Source organism: Haemaphysalis longicornis, unplaced genomic scaffold, assembly GCF_048455015.1.
Source record: "Haemaphysalis longicornis isolate Haplotype H1 unplaced genomic scaffold, Haemaphysalis longicornis Haplotype H1 scaffold_3, whole genome shotgun sequence".
Classification (NCBI taxonomy): Eukaryota; Metazoa; Arthropoda; class Arachnida; order Ixodida; family Ixodidae; genus Haemaphysalis; species Haemaphysalis longicornis.
In genome coordinates this window covers 179,962,314-179,980,229 of record NW_027526335.1, presented here as the reverse complement: position 1 = coordinate 179,980,229, position 17,916 = coordinate 179,962,314, and positions in this window count along the sequence as shown.

The window sequence follows — 17,916 nt, the reverse complement described above, 5'->3', positions numbered from 1 at the left end:
GGATATATAGGTTTTATCTGTTGCCTACTCCACTGGATAAAATGCAATGTTAAAAACAATCCCCAAAGCTTTGGAAAGGGGAAACAAGGTTGGTTTCAATCGATCCTCCCATGTATGGGAATAATTTCATGTAGTGCATATTTGGTGAGAATATAAATTTCCTTCTGAACATATGATCCGATTTTGCCTTTGCGTAGCAAGAAAAGTATGATATGCATTGACCAGTTTCAGTGCAGCGATGTGTACCATATGTGTGGTTCCATGCATCAACTCAACCGACATGTCAATAATCAGTGCAGATCACTACGTAACCCTTCAAACAGACTTCATTGCCTGTGTTATGAAGTGGGCATCAATTCATGTTCTGTCATTGTGATTTACACTCCTAATATATGTGTAGACATTGCACGAGTTGAGTTGCGAACAGTGCTGTGGCAAGCAGCAGCTTGCTATTTGACTTGGAGCAGCGAGCTTCTAGCTCCAGCGGCCACTTGTGACGCAACAGTGAGAATGGATGAAATGCTGAGCTGTTTTCCACCCTGAATGCTCTATTTTGAATTTAGAGCACGTGCATGCAGATGACCATTGCAGCAGCAGCTTCTTACTTAAGAGACAAACACAAGGCGAGCAGTGTCTATATAGCTTCAATAATGCACATCTCATGCAAGAATTTGATTTGGTGAACAATATGCATGCGCATGTGTAGAAAAAGCTGAAAGGTGGTTTATTTGATTTCAGTGCTGCGTTTCATGTCTTCACATGCATTGTTGCAGCTGGTCATACCGGTGAAATCTAGCTAATGCAATGTCACTATCGCGAACCACAGCTCATTCACAAAGCATAAACGGGACAATGAAATTGAACTTACAGTGGTAACACTCCTGTGGAATCTTAATTATCATAGACAATGCAAACTCAAAGCAGATGCCTATTCGTATTTAATTCACAAAGGTTTTTGTCCGAAACAACAACTTAAGGCACTCCAACAAAAAACAGGCGACAAAAACATACTTGTTGCAATTAATACATTTAACAATGGTATCTCAGCGTAACCGAGAAACAAAATAGAAAAGGTGGCATATTAAATCCCATCACGTAGCTAAGCTACAGCTCGTACGCATTCACGGTCAAAAAGTGCGAAAATTCTGCTTCTTGTATTTGGCAACTTGATCACAATTTGGGCGAATACGCTTGCGCCCGACATGGACTTGGGACACACGGCTCGACATATATGCTTTCACGAAATGCAGCGCGCGCCGTCGCGTGGCTTGCGTTTCGCCCCGTGCATACTGTCCATGGCGTTAGTAACTGCTGGCGTAATCTACGAGAAATAAACAAGGAGTTATCGCCCCCTGTCGCAGACACTGGTGCGATAACGTGGGTAGCACAGACACAGGAGGGACTAAACGGTAGAACGGTACTTCACGCTCAAGGCCAAACGCCCGCACAGGATGACGACGACAGCTTCGTATCACACAGCGTACTGCAGTAACTGCAGCGGCGGCTGCTTACCGGCAACGCGAGCGCTCACAAAGCAGAAGAAAAAAACACCGTAGCGATTGTCATTACCGAGCATGTTAAGAACACTGCACACAACACGCAAACAAGGAATACGACTGAACGGCACTAAAAATCGTCGTCAGAGAGCCCGACGACGCCGACGGTTTGACGCGAACAGCGGAGGCGGCCATTTTGGTAGAAGTCCGGAAGCGCGGAAGAACATGTTTTGTGATTTCTGCCGTGAGCGCGGCGTGGAGGCGGTCTACCGCGACGTCACGTTGATACGGCGACACCATTGGCTGGAAGGGGGTCCTTTGATGAGGAAAAGCCGCACTTTTCTTGAGTTGTATCCGAGTATAGTCGGGTGCGCGACGAGCTCGCTTCGTCGCCGGACCCCCAATAAAGTTTTTTCACTCACTCACTCAGCGTCAGCTGGTCGAGAGGTCTGTGGACGCGGCCCGAGCTCAAGGTGTCCTGGACTAAGGAATAAACAACCCCGAAGAATCAATTTTATTTTTTTTCTCAGTAAAGAAAGTTTATTCTCTCTCTCCCGCCACGCTGCGCGGCAAACGCAGCCATTCCAATTTTTCCAAAAAAGTTTTTCTCAAGTGGGGGCACTGCATGTCTCTCGTAATTTCACTAATCATGCACTGCATTCATGCCTCCGCTAGCATAGACGTGCACACAAGGGGGGGGGGGGGGGGGGCGATCATTTTAGGGGGGCGCCAAATTTGCCCCATACCTTCACCCAATCGATCCTGCTCCGTATGTTATGACCACGCCTGTGTTTTCACGATAATGGCAGCCGAAGAACCCTCGTGTAATCTTACAAAGGCTGTTTATTTTCCGAGCCCCGGCAAGGCGGGGACCAAAAGGCAGGCCGTTGTGAGAAACACGTTATCACTTAATTTTCATTTTTGCATATATTGCGGAGCTTGTCCTCTTTCTACTTTTCCTTGTAAATAACGCGCGTAGCACCGAGCAAAACAGCCGCGTAAAAAGAGCTTCAGAATCGACAATATTAACTCTCGGGTGTTGGCGGGCGGTGGGGGGCGCTGCGGTAATATTAGCTTGTGTTCGTAAGCTTCTTTAACAATAAAACCACAATCAGACTTTGCCAATCCCCCAGAGGGGGTACGTGGGATTCTTGTTATGGCTCCAACCAACCAAATGAATGACTGCAGCTCTTTATTGCTCCTGCATGAATATACTAGCGGACATAGGCGTGCGCAGGGTTGTCGCTTAGGTAGGGCGAAGTCTTGCCAATATATTGCGTACGAGCAGCATGTCAACTGCCGCGTACTGCAGATAACTGAACCTAAATTAGTCACACAAAAGATACGTCAAAACATGTACACTTGTGGTGAAAAAGGTGAGAAGATTACATTTTGACAAGGGCAACAAAAGGGTCACTGTCAACAAAGTGTACATTTATAGAGGTCGCCCATTCTACATGGCGCGAATTTATTTGCAAATTCGCTGCTGTGACGCCGCTTGTGTGGGTCAGGATATGTTTTTTTCTTTCAGAACCCCGGACTTTGGCGGTCCTTTGTGTGTGTGTGTGTGTGTGTGTGTGTGTGTGTGTGTGTGTGTGTGTGTGTGTGTGTGTGTGTGTGTGTGTGTGTGTGTGTGTGTTGTGTGTTGTGTGTGTTGTGTGTGTGTGTGTGTGTGTGTGTGTGTGTGTGTGTGTGTGTGTGTGTGTGTGTGTGTGTGTGTGTGTGTGTGTGTGTGTGTGTGTGTGTGTGTGTGTGTGTGAGAGAGACAAAGTTTATCAACAACAACAGATATTTTTGTAGCTGCGGCAATAAACCGTTTTGCCGCATGAACGACGCCACAGCAGCGAATTCGCAAATAAATATTTTCGTGCCACGTAGAATGGTAGAAAGGCGCTTAGAACCTAAGGGGGGAGTCCACGATAAACCCGACCGGCGCAGCTACTGCACGACCGCTGGATGAGGACGCACTTTATCCAGCGGCCGAGCGCCCGGCCTGCGGGGCAGGTCCGGGAGGTGTTCATGAGCAAAATATCGCGACTCCCCCCACTCTTCCACCGGGATCGGGTGCCACCACCTATGAACAAAATTACGGCAAATGCTTTAAATAAGTGACGTCACTTGAATTCACACACGTGGATCTACAAAGAGTGAAACCAGAGACACTGCGAGGGAGACGTCCCGAAGTCCCGAACGCAGCAGCGTCGGCCATGGCTGGGCTAGGGCAGCGGAAAGATGAGTGAAAAGGGCCCGAAACTGTCTGGTGTAGGGTGCCAACATCTTATCAGGCCCGTGGGGGGTGGGGAAGGAGACATAATAGGAGTGGATAGCGGGAAAGATTAGAAGGAAATTTGAATAAGGTAGGAGACAGAGCTTCAGATTGGGGAGGGCGGAGACTGCAATGTGAGTGCGCGCAGAAAGAGCGGCCGTGCGAAATGGATGCCAGGGAGGCGAAGAAAAGAGCAACGACGGCTCGGGATAGAGGTCGATGACTGGGGGGAATGCAGAATGAAGGAATGAATGAACGAATGAAAGCTTTATTCCATATATCTTTTGCCGGTATAGGTCCCCTCTGTTCGGAACCTCTAGGTTGCCTGTCGTGGCTTCCTAGGCGGCGGCGTGCGGTGGCGTTCCAAGTTTTGTTTGATGAAAGCGGCGAGTGCGGTTTGGTCTTCACGTGACGAGAGTCCGACAATGGTTTCTGTAGAGGACGCCACCTGATGATTGGAGTAACTGGGAGGTGGCGCCCCCACTCTGTATAGAGGCATTGGGGTGGTTTAAACGGGGCTTTTTGCTGTTCGTGAACTGCGCGTTGGTCGTTCGTTCTTCGCGGGCTTCACGACCACATTCGGCCTGGCTAGCGGAGTCCGCGCTACCCGGGCGCGTCTCTACAGTTTCTTGCCCTGGTCCCTTGTTGCATTGGCGAATAGGTGACGCTGCGTCCAGCACTACCAGGCATTTCGAGCACTGTGGGAGTCGTCGTCCTTGGTAAAAGGCCATTCGTGCTGGAGTTAGGAGGGTACCCGTTTGCGCCTGCCTCACTCTTTGGTAGGTGTGTGTGTGTGTTTTAGGGTAAGCTTCCGGGTTGTGTCGTAGATTTTATTAAGTGCGAATAAGCGACCCCAAACCATGCACCGCCGGCGTCGGCGGCGGCGGCGGCGTCCGCAGTGCTCCTCTATATTTAATAAAGAAACAGCATCCGGTGCCAGATTTCGATCCGAGGACTTTCGGGCCGCAGCCCGACGCTCTACCGAATAAGCCACGGACGCGACGCTGATATCGGTGTCAGAACGCGCCTTATATCTTTAACGCATTCAAACTACGTCGTCAGCGGCGTGCGTTGGCGACTCAGCGGCGTTATAGCGGCTTGATAACTGCGTGGTGTACACGTGATACTACAAACCCGATGGAAGAGATGGAAGAGAAGGCGGCGAGGCGGTGGGCTGCGGGGGCCGAGCGCAAGCGCCGCAAGCGGGCCGACAACCGTGCATTCGCACTTTCACATTCTCCCCCTCGGGGAAATGCGGGGCAATTTTTTTCAGTGTGATGGGTTTTGGTGAGATGCGATCTCTCTGCGGCTGGTTGCGGTTGCAGGGAGCCCGGAGTGCGGCGTAGACGCCCGCAAGGCGTTGTCTCGTGGACGATTTGGGAAACCTCAAGGAGGGGGCAGGCCCTCAGTGGCTCCCGCCCACCTCCCCCCGCATAACAATTCAATAAAGTCTTTCTCTCTCTCTCTCTCTCTCTCTCTCTCTCTCTCTCTCTCTCTCTCTCTCTTTCGCGGGTGAGTCGGTTTGCTCTTTCGTTATCCTGCATCCCGACATGACCAGGTACCCAGAAGAGCCTAATCGTTCCTTTTATCTTTTCATAAAGCGTGCGTGCTGTGGGGGGTATTCGATTGTATAGGATGCGTGAGCATGCTTGTTGGGAAGCAGTGTAGATGTTTAGAGGTTCGGTGGAATGTGCGTATTTTTGGATGGCTTGGCCAATGGCGTATATTTCTGCTTCAGGGCTCTGTGTGCGGGGACAGGTGCCCGTTGCTTCAGTTCCTTCGAATTCGACGGCGGTCGATGCCCATTGGTTCTTATGATTGCTAGCGTCTGTGAAGATGTGTCGTTCATTTGGTGTGCGTCGTATTTTCTTCGTAAAGTATGATGCTCTAATTTTTCGTCTTGTGTCGTCCTTTTCGCTGGTTATTTGTCTTGGGATTGGTGCTACGGTAATTCGGTTGTGGTCTTCGTGGCTGATTGGTTTCTCTTCTTCTGGAAGATGGTTGGTGTCGAATTTGAGTAGTCGTAGGCAGTGGCGGTCTCAAGGGGGGGGGGGGGCGATCACCCTTTCCCCAAAGGGGTCTTCAGCTTTTTACTTTTTGCTTTTTTTTAAGCATCCCACTTGTGCGAGGTCGCAAACATGTTGCGACCGTCAGAAATGCGGGCTCGGGCCAGCTGCTGTTCCGAATAAGGGGGGCCAAAAACCACTTTGCCGCAAAGTGATTATGCGCAAGCGGGTTATTCGCATACCCGCGCACGCCGGCATGGTTATAACCTCCTCCGAAAAACTGGTGCAAGAAGGTGAGTGGTTGTTTATTAGCCCCCCACCTCCCCCCCCCCCAAATAATTCGCCCCCTCCAAAACCAATCTCTGGGACTGCTACTGGTCGTAGGAGTCTTGTCCTGGGGTGGCGGACTCGACCTCAAGTCTGTCTCCCAAGTTACTCTGGCCGACACCGGGATGCATCAAGCGGGCATTGCGCCAAACCCCATGGACCAAATCCACATTCATCACGTATCGAACTATGTTCTCGTAAGCACCCCTTGGGAAGAACGAGCCCACAAGTACGCTGCAATTAATTTCCTTGCGCTCCGAGGGCAGCGCTACGAAGTAGCAGCCCACGTTTCAGCGCCTGCTAACACGGTCACAGGCATAATATTCAACATTCCGGAAGAAGACACGCCCGAGCAAATATTCGACAGTGTCCACAACTACAACCCCGACTTGAAGATCCTCAGAGCTAGACGTCTAAAAAACATCGTGCAAATCTTGTTTGATGGCCCGAAAGTTCCTTTTTGGGTCCGCTATCGTTCTGCGGCCGTATACCGATGCAAGCCTTTCCGTCGTAAAACAGAGGCGTGCTCCCTGGCTGGCAAGCCGGTCACAGGCCGGGTGTGTGTCCCAGAGCCCAGTCAATCACCCGGTGTTCCACGTGCGGTACTGTTAACCCACCAGACCCCCACCAGTGTTTCCCTCGCTGCAATGTGTGTGAGGGTCCGCACCTGACGGGCTCAGCAGACTGTCCTCGCCGTTTCCAACCGCGCAAACGGAATCCCACCTACGCCCGGATGGCAGCAAAAGACCAGGACCACGGACCCACCGGCAGCAGCAAACCCGCTACTCCTCCGAACTCCCGACAAGAGGGGCTCGCAAACACCCTTCGATCACAACCCCGAGAGGGGCGGGACTCGATCAACAGCCCGCCTGGGAGCTCCAAGGTCCGGAAGCAGCCACCACCAGAGCAAGCGAACTCCGACAAAGAACTCAAGAAGGTGAGCTACTCTAGCGCACTCTCTCAGAGCTCGTCACAATCAGCCTTCCCGCCCCTTGCCCCCTCTCCCGATATATACTAAAGGAACTCGCTGCCATACGAGCAGAAATCACTCTACTCCGCCAGGAAAACGCGGCGCTTCGCCGAGAAAATGCGTCCGTCCGACTTAACCCGACGCTCACGCCGCTGAATCCTCAATCAGTAACCCACCTCCGCCGAAACCCAAGGCGAAAACGGAAGGCACCTGTTCCGCCCCTGCGATCCCTCGCCAAGACGAGAAAATAGATGCTCGATTTGAAGCTATCGAGAATTCTTGCAGGACGGCGTTACTCGAGCAAAAAACTGAGTACACCAATACCTGTCAAACCCTCCAGACCAGCTTCTCGACGCTGCAGGCGAACATCGAAGAAATGCGCTCGTACATTGGCGGGATGGTCACTGGAGTATTAATCCAATTCCGTATGCCCCCGTTGTCGCCCAGCAGTATGACGAGACCCTTGATAACACCACAGAGTCCCTACGCGTCTGGCAGTGGAACTGCAGGGGCAATAAACAAAAGCGCAGTACCTTGCAAATGCATTCCCAAACGCTAGAGAAACCCCCGGACATCGTAGCTTTGCAGGAAACCGGCACGAACGTTAAAGGGGCACTGACACAAAATTTTGAAGGCGAGATAACTTCGGAGATAGATTGGTGGGAACACATATACATCATCTGCAAAATATCAACGGCGAATACAGCCTAGAACATATTCAAAATCAATTTTGAAGTGTGCGAAACGCAACCGAGCAGCCAGCAGAGGACCACGCGCAATTGTAAATAAACAACATCCAAACACGTCACGAGTTTGTGTTTGCCGCTTCCGCACTGCCGGCGCTTTTCGCCGGCTCTCCCGGCTCGCCGCTCCAATCGGAGGGCCGGAGGGCGGAGCTTCTGCTCTCGAGAACGAACGACGCGATCGTTGGCGGCGGCGGCGCCGTGAATTCGTCAGCTCATCGGGCAGCTTGTAGCGACCAAAGTTCTACAGCGATTCCAGGCACTCTGTTTCTATTACTTTTGATTTACATTGGACGCGAAAACGCGCCGGAGGTACGAAAAGCCCACTGAGCTAGCAGCACGGTCGCTGTGCAGGCGGCGGCCACGGCCGCGAAGTGGCCCAGGCCGGCGCAGGTAGCTCGAGTGATAGCTTGTTACCGCTGCACGAAATTGTCCCCAAGTCCCGACCATGGTGGCTTACATGAGAAAGGAGTTAATGATGCGATGGCGGGTTGCCTTAAAAATTGTCATCTGCACCGCTTACGAGAGCGGCACTCGAATAACCGCCGCAGTGCTGAGCCGAACACATCTGTAGGCGGACCTGTAGGCAGACCGGCCGGCTGCTCCCAGCGCGCGTCTTGCCACCCACCGTCTCGAGCGTCGCGCGTCGTTCTTCAGCCGCGGTAGCATTTGCACTAGCAGCGCCTGCGTCACATCCACGGTCGCTTTTTAATTAAGCGCCTCGCGAGATCAGTACGTGGGGGCATTCGCAGAAACTGCCGTCGATGCGGATTCGACAGTGCTACGGCGGCTCTGCTCTGTGATATCCCTCCGACAGTCACGTGGTCAGCTTTGTTCACACAAAATCCGCAAAATCCATCGTTTCGCGGCACTCGCTGAAACCGAAACTGCGACTGGCCGCATTGAAAATTCCTCTAATTAAACAACCGTCGCACGCTGAAGCAAATGAGGTTTCTACAGGTTATAAGTAGGTCACTAGCTACTTATCGCAACAAAAAAAACAAGATGCAAAATTTTTGTGTCAGTGCCCCAAACTCCCCCGGTACAAAGCTTTCCAAAGCTCTCATGACCCCAAAACGGCAGTTTTAATTCGACGAAATATCCCAGCCGAAAGGCTTGAATTCGAGAGTATTAATATCCCTCATGATTTTGTTGTTCTGTACCCCACGAAGCGTTCCGCAACCAGAGTTTACATACTGAACGTATACAGTAATCCTAAGGCCCACAGTCACAATTTGAATCTCCTATTTTCCCTTGCTAAAAAAGAATTTTAAAAAACATATAATTGTGGGTGATTTCAACGCGCCTCATACTGCATGGGGATACTCGCACTGCAACAAGAAAGGCCGCCTCTTGTGGGATCAAGTACAAGCGCATCGTCTCACTCTAGAAACGGATCCCCTCATCCCGACCAGGGTAGGCAACAGCGTCCAACGCGATTCCACTCCTGACCTCACCTTCACTCATCACGTCACCAGTGTTAATTGGCACTGCACCGACCATTCGCTTGGTAGTGACCATTATATCATTCAGATTGAGCTCACTCTCGCTCAGCGTATGAAGCCGCACCCCAAGCAGTCATACATCACCGACTGGGATGAATTCAGGCATATTCGCACTCAAGATGATACCGTACTTGAAATAGATACTAATAACCTCCAAGGCTGGGTTCACCAGTTACTGACGGACGCGCGCAATGCCAGCAAACAGGTGGATCCTGACCTTCCATCAGACGCTGTGGACTCCCGTCTGCAACACTTGTGGGCGGCATACGGAAGCATACAGCGCCGGTGGAAAGCAAAAAAGCACAATCGCAAACTTCGCCGAAAATTGGCAGAATTAGACAACAAAATCCGCGATCTTGCTGACCGTCTCGCCCGCGATCACTGGGGACAAGTATGTCACCGAATGAGAGGGAACCTGGGCATGAAGAGAACATATGGGCCCTACTTAAACACCTGCTTGTCCCCGGTCGCTCTAAAACAGAACATAATCACCGCCTCACCACGATCATCCACAACTTTCCCGGCACGGATGAGGAACTCCTAGACAAAATGTGTTCCCTATACGTACGTATACCGGTCAAAAACAGCCCCTACCGGAGTATAAATGTCTCACCAATGACAGTCTGGACTCTGATATTACTGAGTCGGAGGTGCGGGGGGCTCTTCTCCAACTCAGACCCGGCTCGGCACCGGGGCCGGACTGTATCACTAATAAAATGGTTCGCAACCTTGACGATAGTTCAATTTCTGCCCTTACAGCATACTTTAATCATTGCTGGAAGCAGGGAACCCTGCCTCGGGATTGGAAGCACGCTAAAATCACCCTCATCCCCAAGCCGGGAAAGCCACTTTCCATCGAACATCTCCGGCCCATTTCCCTCCCCTCCTGTTTGGGAAAAGTCCTCGAACACGTCATCCTCACGCGTCTCACCAATCATCTAGCTTCCACAGACGCGCTTCCGCATTCTATGATTGGCTTTCGCCCCGGCTTATCCCCACAGGACGTCCTCTTTCAGCTATCCCGCGAAGTGATAACTCCCCCCAGTAGGCTCGATTCGGCCGCCATCCTGGCCTTGGATCTCACTAATGCTTTTGATTTTCACACACCGCCATTCTGCGTGGATTAGAATCTGTAAACCCATGACAGCGCACATACAACTACGTTCGCAGCTTTCTCACGGCACGCACGGCAATCCTCCAAATCGGACACATCACATCAGACACCTTGAATTTGCCATAGATAGGTACGCCGCAAGAGGCTGTGCTATCACCCATGCTCTTTAATCTGGCCTTGCTAAATAACCCCAAAGAATTACAAAAAGTTCACCGTCTGCGCTTCAGTATGTACGCCGATATCACTCTCTGGGTGACAGGTGGCAGTGATGCGCACATTAAAGAGACCTTACAAAATGGTGCAAATATAGTTAGCAGGCCTTACATGCTCCCCTAACAAGTCCGAGCTGCTCGTTTGCCACCCAAAAGAGCAGCCCGCACAACGTCAGATATCTCTATCTCTATTAGTGGTTATTCAGTTCCGGAAGTTCAAACACTAAAAGTTCTCAGGCTGCTTATACAACGGAATCGAACCAATACACAATTCGTCACCCAGTTCCAAACAATTGGTCTCATGAAAAGGAGTGCCAACCGCCGGCATGAGCTGTGTGAGAGAGAGATCGCGACTCATTCAGGCCTTCGTGATCTGCAGAATAACATACTCCCTCCCCTACCTTCATGCCGGTGCTGCTGAGTTTCAAAAAATCAATTGCCTTATCAGAAAAGCCTACAAAGCGGCCCTTCAGATACCCCTGTACTCTTCCACTGCCAGATTAGACCGTCTGGGTATCCATAATAATGCCGATGAGCTTGTGGAGGCGCACCTGAGAGGACAAATAGCCCGCCTATCCACTTCCTCAACCGGCCTGCACATCCTAGACCGACTCGGGATTCGTGCCCCTACTTTGCCCGCTCATAAATCCCCCATTCCTCGCGCTATTCACGCTCGACTTGTCGTCCGTCCTGTACCACATGTACCCTGTGTATCATGCGGGTCACAGAATGCAACGAGCGCGGGCTCTTCAGCGACGCCTACCTGTAAGACCAGATATTTTATATGTGGTCGCAGCAGAATACCGCCTCCACGATGCTTATGCTCTGGCCATCGTGAATCGGCCGGACGAGCCCCCGTTATGCTCCCTTACAGTTTGCACCCCTTGCCCTGCCACGGCGGAGGAGGCGGCAATTGCGCTCGTCCTGTCACAAAGGCCGACCCCCACGATCGTAATCTCTGATTCAAAGACGGCCGTTCAAAATTTCGCCCGTGGTCTCATTTCGCCACTGGCACTCAAAATTATCGCTCAAAATCCTCCAACTTCCCCGGTAGAACTGCTATGGACCCCGGCGCACTCGGGACTCGGGGGGAACGAGGCGGCCCATGTCGCGGCTCGAGGATTCACAATCCGAGCGGGCGCCAGCCTAGATCCTTAACACGGGGCCCAATCAGCCAGAGATCGCTTAATCCGCCTCGCCCGCCGAAAATACCCTCCGGCGCATCCCCAGCTCAGCAATGAGCAAGCGCGCACCTGGCGACTTCTCCTGGTTCATTCCTTTCCCTGCAGGGCGGTGCTTCATCCCATCCACCCTTCCCTCTACCCCTCACCTCATTGCCCCGCATGTGGCCAGCGCGCCACACTTGCCCACTCTATGTGGGCATGTCCTTCCAATCCCTTCCCTTTAATCACCCGTGACGAGCAATGGGAGGGTGCGCTGGGTAGCTCCGACCCGGGCGTTCAGATCGCCTTGGTGGAACGAGCTGCCATCGTCGCCGCCAACCTCCAACCGGCGGCCACCACGCTTCCCTAACCCCAGTCGCTCAATAAAAGTCTCTCTCTCTCTCTCTCTCTCGTGGTGTTTCTTGGTTAGCGTGCAATACGGTATGGCGTACCTGATACGTGACGTGATGAGTACGCCATGAAGTTGTAGTAGATCGGCTTCTTTGAGGCCACTATGTCTGTTGGCAATTCTTCTGCTGACTTGGAGGAGCTGGTTCCCTTGTCTTATTATGTTAGCTACCGCAGCGCCTCCTTTTCCTTTGGTGTGTATGTGTAAACCCAGAATTTTTGTCTCCTTCACTGTTGGCAGGAATTGTTGGACGATGTTTAGGTGTATCGGGGGTGGATGCCGTCTTGGGTGATGTACTGGTAAGAGGCTAGACTTTTCAGGGCTGCACAACAGTCCGATTCCTGCAGCTGCCGTTTGAAGTGCATCCAGTGCCTTTTGTGGCGTATCCTGAATCTGTCCTGGCGACCCCTGCGTGACCCATAAAGTAATGTCGTCTGCATACAGGAGGTATCGAAGCCCTTGGATGTCTTTCAGAGCTCGATTTAAGTGCTTAAAAGAGTACCCCGCCTCCGTTGGTCATCATCATCATCATCACCAGCCTATCTACGCCCACTGCAGAGCAAAGGCCTCTCCCATTATTCCCCAATTACCCCGGTCCTGTGCCAACTGTGACCAATTTATCCCTGCAAACTTCTTGATCACATCTGCCCATCTAACTTTCTGCTGCCCCCTGCAACGCTTGCCTTCTCTAGGGATCCACATTGTTGCCCTTAATGACCAACGGTTACCTTGCCTTCGCATTACATGCCCTGCCTCCGTCCATTTCTTCTTCTTAATTTCTACTAAGATCTCCTTAACACGCGTTTGTTCCCTGACCCACTCCGCTCTCTTCTTGTCCCTTAATGTTACACCTATCATTTTCCGCTCCATTGCCCGCTGAGTCGTTCTCAATTTAAGTTGAACCCTCTTAGTGAGCCTCCAAGTTTCTGCCCCGTAGGTGAGTACCGGTAACATGAAGCTGTCATACACTTTCTTCTTCAGGGACAATGGTAGGCTGCTATTCATTATCTGAGAATGTCTGCCGTATGCACTCCACCCCATTCTGATCCTTCTATAATCTCTGCCTCATGCTTGGGATCCGGGGTCACAATTTGGCCTAAGTAGATATATTCGCTTACCACTTCCACTACCTCGCCCCCTATCCCAAACTTCTGTGCTGTCCCGAGGATATTGAACATTACTTTGGTTTTCTGCATATTAATTTTCAGGCCCATGGTTCTACTCTGTTCGTCCAGTGCGGAAAGCATGCTTTGCAATTCGTCCCCCGAGTTACTTAGCAAGGCAACGTCATCAGCAAATCTGAGGTCACTGAGGTATTCTCCATTAACCCTTACTGCTACCTGTTCCCAATCCAACGTTCTGAATACTTCTTGTAAATATGCTGTGAATAACATGGGAGAGATTGTGTCTCCTTGTCTGACGCCCTTCCTTATAGGTATTTTACTGCTCTCCTTATGGAGGATGATGGTAGCTGTGGACCCATTGTAAATATCCTCTAGTATTTTTACATAATGCTCGTCTACACCCTGGTTCCGTAATGCCTGAATGAGTGCTAGGGTTTCGACCGAGTCAAATGCTTTCTCATAATGAAGGCTATATATAGAGGTTCAGTATACTCCGCGACTTCTCTATCACCTGATTGATGGTGCGAATATGGTCCATGGTTGAATAACATTTACAGAACCCTGCTTGTTCTTTAGGTTGACTGAAATCTAAGGTTGCAGAAATTCTGTTAGCGATTACTTTGGTAAGTACCTTGTAGACGACTGACAGTAAGCTGATCGGCCTGTAATTTTTCAAGCCCTTCATGTCACCTTTCTTATGGATTAGGATGATGTTCGCGTTCTTCCAAGATTCCGGTACACTTGCGGTCATTAGGCATTGCGTATGCAGGTTTGCCAGTTTTTCAAGTACAATTTCTCCGCCATCCTTCAAGAGGTCTGCTGTTATCTGATCCTCACCAGGTGATTTGACCCCTTTCATTTCTCTCAAAGCCTTTCTTACTTCTTCGGTCTTACTGGTGGGATGTATTGGCGGTGAGATGTTTGAGTGGCGCCCTCTGGCTCTGACGTCGGCTTAGGGACTCGCGCCTCTGTCGTCTGCTACGCTCCGCTTGTGAGGGGCAGTAGTGCCCAGCAGTGCCTGCGCTAGAAATCGCCCGCTTTGATACTTTAGTGCATTAAAAAGCCTATTTTTAGTAATTCAGTTATTTGTGTCAGCTTCTGACACATCTGAATAATTTCAAGCAGTATCCCCCACAAGTTTGTAACACACGAGGAGAGAGAACAAAGAGCATCGGTCAGAAGACCGTGTCTAACTCGTTCTTTCAAGCTTATTAACGATTGTTCAGCGCCCAGAGCTCCTCGGTAAGCATTCAAAATGCGTAGGCTTCCCTACAGTATTTTTGAGATGCTCTTATGAAGACTAAAGTCGAATGCTACGTACCAAGTAGCGGGCCCCTACACACGCATCGCACAGCAGGAAATAAAGCGGCTGTCTTCTATTTCTTTCGTTGTTATCGACTTGTATCAGATGAAAATTTTTTACTGTGCACAACGCATTAATTTTTCTGCACCGTCACAAACATCTTATTAATAGGGTAGGGGTGTTTGGGAGGCTCACAAAGGTAGTGTCGATATTTTCTTCAGGCTGTGTGGCGTACGTTCCTTTCTTCACAAATTGGCTTTCGTTATGGCTGCGTGCAAGAAAATACATATACGCAGCTGCGGTGTTTATTCACATGCAAATACCAGGAGAAGGTTTGTACTACGCCATCGCGATCTCGCCCCAGACAATGGTGTCCAGAGTACTCGAAGGCGGCTTTCGTGCTCCGAATTTCTATTGTAATTAACCACCGTTATCATAACGAACTGACTCTCAGCCGAACAATTATGACATGATTACGGTGATAAAGGCTTTACACACTCGCTAACGCACGTAATAAAAAGTATACGCGCATATTTTACAAGAATCAAAACCGATTAATATTTCCAAGCAGCTCTTAAAGGGGCCCTGAAAGGCGTTTTGAGCACACTAAATGAACTAGCGCAATCGTTAGATTGGGTCGTCAACGTCATCTGTGCCAAGTATTACTCTTTTACGCGCAGCGGAAAGCTCACACTTTTGTTGCAAAGTTTGTCGCTTTTTTCTCACCCTTTCCTTCGTATTTTTGGACGCCGCCATCTTCACATGTCTACATCACCGATTCCCAGATGTTCGTCATGAGCTAGACATCCTGCTATTGGGCGGCTTTTTCACGCACTTCCGGCAGAGATGAGTCGTCTGCTCAGCGTCGGCTCGCCGGCTGATCTGCCGGCGGAGTGCCGGAGTGCTTGGACATTTTACGACAAACGAAACAAGTGTAAACAAACGTTTAACCGTTTGTATTAAATGCAGCACGGCCATAACACGACATGGATATTCCCTTACCTGAGTACGTTCCGTAAAGAAAGCGTTGAAGCCCCGTGGCACTTCTTTCGTGCAATCGCAGAGAACGCCCTGAGGCGAATGCCCGGGTTTGACGCATACATTTTATTCTACTTCAAAACAATCCAGAGATGGGTTTCGAACGAACACAACGTCACAACATGCGTTGCAAGTCTGAACCGGGATTGAAAGACGATGGGTTGCCTCCTCCTGCCCGTCGTAACTTCGGCACTCACCTCGCGCGCGGTTTGCGGGGACGAACAGCAAGTCACTTAACTCCGGCGCACAAGCCGAGATGGCTTTTAGCCACGCACACTGCACATACCCCATGCGAGGTTGAGTCGTACGTCGCTCGAGAAAGATAATCCAGACCATGGGAAGCACTATCCACCCGCAGAAGCACAACGTCGCATTGCATCGCGAAACAAAGACGTCCACAACACACATACACCATCGCCTCCTGTAATGTCAAACGCATCTCGCACTTCCCAATGGGAGTGGGTGGTACGCCTGCAGTGTCCACATGTCGCGAGGTGGGGCCCCGAGCTGAACCGGGAACACGCAACTGTAACTGAGTTCTACAGTGGTTTGTGCCTTGTTGTCAAGGCAACCGATGTTTGAGATTCTCAAAGAAGTGGCGCTCGCTCCAGCGCTAGAAAGCTCAGAGCCGCGGTGGAGCATGCTTTGCCAACGTTGCCGCTCTCCACCACGCGTCGCCCCAAGCTGAACTGGTCACATGATTGAAGGGTTTTGTGCACGGGTTCTGTATCGATTTAAAATGTCTTTTTCACATGCCGCCGGCAGGAATTACGACCGCCGCAAAATAAGACCCGGCACCAGCGGGGCCACATCTGATACGGCACTTTTTGGATAAACAGTGTCGGTGCATCAAAGGGAACGAGCGCACGATCTTCCCCGTACGGCTGCGAGTTCGCCGCCGATAAAAAGTCACGTGCCACCGATAGCAACTGCACCAACGAACACCGCGAAAGGGCAAGGCCAGGCCGCCGCACACATGCGGCCAGATTTTTCGTTCGGTTTTCCAGCCTTGAGCGAAGTGCGGGATTCATGGTGTCAACAAAGCTTGCCCGTAGCAGACGACGTAGCAGCGCAATAGCGGAAGTACGTCACCGCTGCGGAGCGCAGCATCATGGGAGGCAAAGCTCGCGCGCCGTCAACAGCGGAGAGTAAGTCGAAAGGAGGAGGAAACGCGGAGCGACGATAATGCGCGGTTTTTGATTTACGATTTCTCAGCTAATACTCATCGCTTTAACAAAATTCTTGCGGGAGGAGATTGCAAATACATTGCTTTATTTGGGTACATGTACATCCATGCATCGGCGGAAGGTATTTCAGGACCCCTTTAATTGTTTTCCAACCCTTCCAGGCGTAAAGAACAAGTCCAGGTCTACTTGGGATGGCGTTTTATGAATTGAAGAAAATTACCTTTACTCCCTTGTCCTGGAGTGAGGACCCGGCCCACTAATCAGTTCGACTGTAATTTTCAATAAAGTTTTCTCCTCCTCCTCCTCTTAAGTGCAGTTTTCTTATAACGCATATCCGGCCATAGGGGCGATATGGCTGTGAGAAATGAAACCGAAATATCACCCCATGTCTGAACAAACATAGTGTTACTGTATCTTTACCGTAGACGTGACTCGTTTTGCTCAATAAACCGTCAGAAGCCTGTTATAAAACGAGCACGCGCCTATGCACACATATTTGGAACTCAACTTACATTTTTTGCGCGCTATAGTGCATATCAGCATAATTTCATGCCATGACAACTTAAACTAATGTGATACAATACATTCGAGCGTTAGGAAAGGTTGTAAAAACTGTTTTACCTTACAAATCATTACTGGGAATCGTAATGCCTTTTGCCAAAACCGACAGCCCCGAAGACCTGGAATTTGTTTTGGTCTTGTATTTTCGCTGTTGTCGGTTACTAGCAGCTGGCTGTTACCTTTGTTCGCAAGATTGCTTAAAACAGAAGCTTACGCCCAGCTCCGACTCTTCACGCTCCGCACAGGACCGGCTCCGCAAGGAACGGGGTGACGCAGGCAATGTTTCTTCCGTGGCGGTATCCAAAACTATACTTCAAATCACGCCTTGAGTTAGTGTATGCGATTTTAAGTCTATTATTATGATAAAATTTACGCACACGCAAAATAAGGTGCGGAGAAGCATCAGACGTGAACCGAGTGCAAAGAAACAGCAGGGAGAGCGACCCCGACTGAAGCAGACGACAAATGCGAGAATCCCTAAGCTGACGTCAC